The 4,743-nt window shown below is 37.9% G+C and overlaps 1 non-coding gene across 1 annotated transcript; it reads left to right on the top strand.

The window, feature by feature from the left end:
* Nucleotides 1-2,737: 2,737 nt before the first annotated feature.
* LOC132069050 (small nucleolar RNA R71) lies at nucleotides 2,738-2,844 on the top strand. The gene has a single exon (XR_009417620.1). It is a non-coding gene; the product is annotated as a small nucleolar RNA R71 (small nucleolar RNA).
* The last annotated feature ends 1,899 nt before the right edge of the window (nucleotides 2,845-4,743 follow it).

Raw genomic sequence — 4,743 nt, 5'->3', positions numbered from 1 at the left:
CATTCATACAGACTTAACAGAATAATCAAACAAATTATTATTCATAAACCAATAGCACTAATCATATCAAATCTCTTCCGGATCTTACTCGGAACATATCAAATGAAACTTTATCAATCATTGTTACGTGTCAAAATCATGTGCATACGAATTCTCATTTTATACATTTACACAGATTCCGTAGAATGATCAAAACAGACTATTTTTTTTTTTTGAAACCAAACCAATAGTCATAGTCAAATCCAATTTCTTTCGAATATTGCTCGGGAACACATCTAAACAAAATTTTAGCCATCACAATTACGTATCGGGATCATATGTATAGGAATTCTCATACGGACTTAACGGATAACTAAGTAAGCATATTCGAGTGTCGGAATAGCAGTCATATTAAGTCTTTTTTTAACAAGTTGTTAGAACTATACCAAAGAATATCCTGCGGGCCCACGGAAAATCATCAAACCGATCCGAGCCCGCCTATGGAGGTTTAAGGTCAGTACACATTACCAAACTTCCTACGAAGGTTTCAAGGCCATCCGGTTCCATTTACGAAAGTTACGGACATTCGTAATTCTGGACTTTCTTTTACAAACAAAGTCTTTCTTTACACATTCATATTTAGTCATACAAAAGCGTAAGGACCATAATTTAACTACTTTACGAATGCGGATATCAAGAAGCAAGTAAGTATCATGAACATGCTCGGATCGGAGGAGTAGAACTACCTCGGGGATCATATCATAGCCTATTTACACTAAGACATGCCAAAGAAAGAAAGGTGAGATTTACATACCTTGGCCGCCCTCTATGCCCATCCAACCTTACGTCTCGGCTTCTCATGATCCACGATAATGTCATTAGACATCCGACATTAACCATAGACATTGAAGAACCCAATTCCAAGCCATCACTTTTTCTATAAAAATTTGGCGTAAAGCATCTCCCCTATAACTCCATCAACCTCGAGAATTCAACTCGGCCGATTATCAACAACAACCAAACCAACAACCATCCAGACAAGATTTAAGAATATTCCGAACAATCCACAAAGTATTCAAGCCAATTCAAACAATATGCTATGAAACCCGAAACCTTCTAACTTAATGAATACGACAATAATACGTTTCTTTCTTTCAAATTCCCATACTACGTCAACAATTCCATACATTACCACATTACCTTCATACATATAAGAAAACATATTAGAATCATATTAACTCCCAAAACAGCCCGCAACACTACAACTTCGACATAAATCGTTAAATCCTTATTTTTCATCGCATAATCCACAAGAAGCAACAACCAAATATGACATAGAATTTGTTCATCATATCCCCTCCAAAACAAGCCCACACACGGCTACATACACAACACCACGGCCAAACACCAACATTCAAGGTTTCATGATTTCCATTCATTCCAACACACTACAACAACCAACATGCCAATTAGAATTGATTCATCACTCTAAACATGCAACACACATACACGGCCAAACATTAACATCCATGGCTCAACTTGACATCCATATTTTCATGTTTTTCATTCATTTCCACATACTACAATATCCACGAACATCTATAAGACATGTAAAGAAGATCAAAACTCACCTTCTTCCCTTAACTCTTCCGCACTCGGCTAGAAGTCCCCATAGTAAAAACGAGCGATTTATTCACTCCAACAATCACTCCACGTTGTAGAGGACCCTCTAATTGGTAGGAAAGCATGAAGAAAACATTTTTTTTTCTTGACAACTTCCAAGGCTTGCTCGGCCAAGCTCAAGGCCGAATGGCCTTTCTCTCTCTTTCTCCATCTTTCTTGAAATTTCTAGGAAATAAAATGATGAATACTTGTCTTATATTTTCATCACACACACACACACATATATATATATAAGTGGAGGCACATGGCCATGCACATGGCCGGCCACTCCTCTCTCTTTTCTTTTTTTTTTTTTTTTTCATTTTTCTTTTCTCCAATTTTCTTCAAATTTCTAGAAATTTCTCAAGTCACAAAGATGAATTATATACCTAGTTAGTCATCTTTTGATCACATGCATTTTGCATCCATGTGGGCCATAGTCCACTCCAACTTGGATGGCCACAAGACTTCTTCAACAAGTCATAAATAATAATTTCTAAATTCCAAATTTGCCCTTAATATTCCATGCCACTAATACTTACAAGCAACTTGCACCCTAAAACAAAATCGGAAACTAGCCTTGTCCTTAACTTTCCGCCATCAACTCGGAATATCCAAATATGCAAAATGCGAGGTATAACAATTCTGATATTCGGACCCTTGGTAATTTTGCCTTTGATAATCCCCTTGAGAGTTATTAACATAGTTAGTATCTTCATAGTGCATAGGTGGTCCCTCTTGATATGGAACCTCTTGAGCTTGGAAAAGTCTACGCATCTTTAGCAACATTCACTTTCTTTGTCTCCTTTTCATCAAATCTCTTGGTCAACAAAGTAATATTGGTTGCAAGTTGAGCTAGAGTTTGGTCCCTCTCTTGGTTTTCTTTCACAATATTGTTGATTAACAGAGCCCCATATTCTACACCATCAGTACCATCCGAGTGCCATGCTTGATTATGTGTAGTCAATCTGTCAAGCAATTGGCGATTCGGGTGTAAGTCTTCTTCTTGAAACATCCACCGGCTACATTATTTGCCAATGACTGTGTCATTGGATCTAATACTATATAGAACTTCTCCACTACTATGTGCTCTGGAAAACCATGATTCAAAGAGTGCATCAAGTACTACTTGAACCTCTCCCAAGCTTCATACAATTATTTCACCAGAAGTTGCTTGAACTCAAAAATATTATCTCGGAGTTCGGCTTTCTTGTTGGATAGAAACCACTTCTTGAGCAAGACACTCATTAGCTCACCCCAAGTATGAATAGAATTGTGGGGCAACTTCTTAAACCAATCTCTTGCTTCGCCAGCTAAAGAGTATTTAAAAACTCTCAATCGGATTGCATCAGGAGTAACAACATTCTGGGTAAGCATCTGGCACACACCAATGAAATTCTTCAAGTGTTGGTGACGGTCATTGTCAATAGCATTTCGAAAATGCCCTTCAATCTTGAGCAATTGATAGATAGAACTATCAATCTTGCAACTTGCCGCATCGACCGTCAATGAAACAATAGCAGATGCATATTACACCTCCTGCATGTAATCCACAAACACATTCTCCTCCTCATCATCTTCCTGTGGTAGGGGTACTACCTGCACAACCCTACCACTATTTGCTCCACGTTCTCCTCCTCTTTCGGCCATAATCACCTGGTTCACAAAAAACAATAAACAAGGTGTGATAGAATGGAAAAAGACTTGAAATAAACTACACTCTATTTACTAATTTCAAACCGTATTCCCTGCCAACAACGCCAAAATTCGACACTCTCAAATTACACCTAACAAACAGCGTAAAGCAGACGTTATCAAATATAGTAACCCAACTAGGTTGGGGTTGAATCCCACAGGGAATAGGGTGTGAAAAGGTTACTATTGTAGTGTGGTACTTAACTTGTAGTTTAGTTTTGTATTCCGGTAAGTGTGTAAAAGAGTTTTGTTTATGATAGCTATTTTGATTGGATTGTAATTAATTGGATTAAGAAACCAAGGTTGTGTCCCCTTTAGATGAGATGTAATGCTATAGGTGTTACCAAGAAATACTTCTAAAGGATTGTTGTAAGGTATGCACTTAATCTCTATTTGACTTCCCAACATTTTTCAATAGTTAGAAAGTATTTCTCTTTATGATTTTCCCAAATATAACATAGTTGAAATTAAGATGTCAAGTAAACTCTTCTTATTCCTAAGTCAGTTTAATAAATGAGGGTTAACACCCCGAGTTCTTGTTACTCATTCCTACCATACCCTAACTCACTTTCCTAAGCAAAGTGAAGGTTTATGGCTTAAGTCAATATTTGCAACTATCAACCAACATTAAAGAATAAGAAATAAGTAAAAACTAACAACCCATTATATGTATATTCTACAGCAAACATCCATTCACATAACACCTGTCACGACCCAACCGGAGGGCCATGACGGGCACCTGGAGCTAACCCCACCGGGCACCTCTCATCATACTTCCACAACCATTGCTAGGTGAGCCACATGGCCTGCTCACAATCTCTACGCATAAATAATACCATTTCTATTGGGATAAGGAACTTTTATATCAACATCAACAAACATGCCCATATACAATTATATATATACAAGCAGACGAGGCTGACAAAATGACATACTAGATATGAGCCGACAAGGCTAAAGACATCTAACTGTACATAACTGTCTACGAGCCTCTAAGGAGAGTATGTAACATCATATAGACGAGACGGGACAGGGCCCCGCCATTCCCATATATACACAAAAGAATAGTACCAATAGCTGCGACTCGAGATCAAGTGGAGCTCCTCTAAGCGATCTACGAATAAGCGACCCTAAGGATCAAGTCTATCTCGCTGTCCACCCGCGGGCATGATGCAGCGTCCACAAACAAAAGGACGTCAGTACGGATAATGTACTGAGTATGTAAGGCGTAATCAATAACATAATAGAAGCATGAATGATAACATAAGAAAGAAGAGTCATGGGATGATAGAGCCATTTATACCTCTAGCGACGTTCATCATATTCACTTACCCTTTTCTAATAGGAACCTTCCTTACATATGTTTATATATATATAGTATTATCATGCAGGCCATAGGGTTTGGTA

The sequence above is a fragment of the Lycium ferocissimum genome, chromosome 8 (genome assembly GCF_029784015.1).
Source record: "Lycium ferocissimum isolate CSIRO_LF1 chromosome 8, AGI_CSIRO_Lferr_CH_V1, whole genome shotgun sequence".
Lineage (NCBI taxonomy): Eukaryota > Viridiplantae > Streptophyta > Magnoliopsida > Solanales > Solanaceae > Lycium > Lycium ferocissimum.
This window is presented reverse-complemented; position numbering and strand designations above follow the sequence as displayed.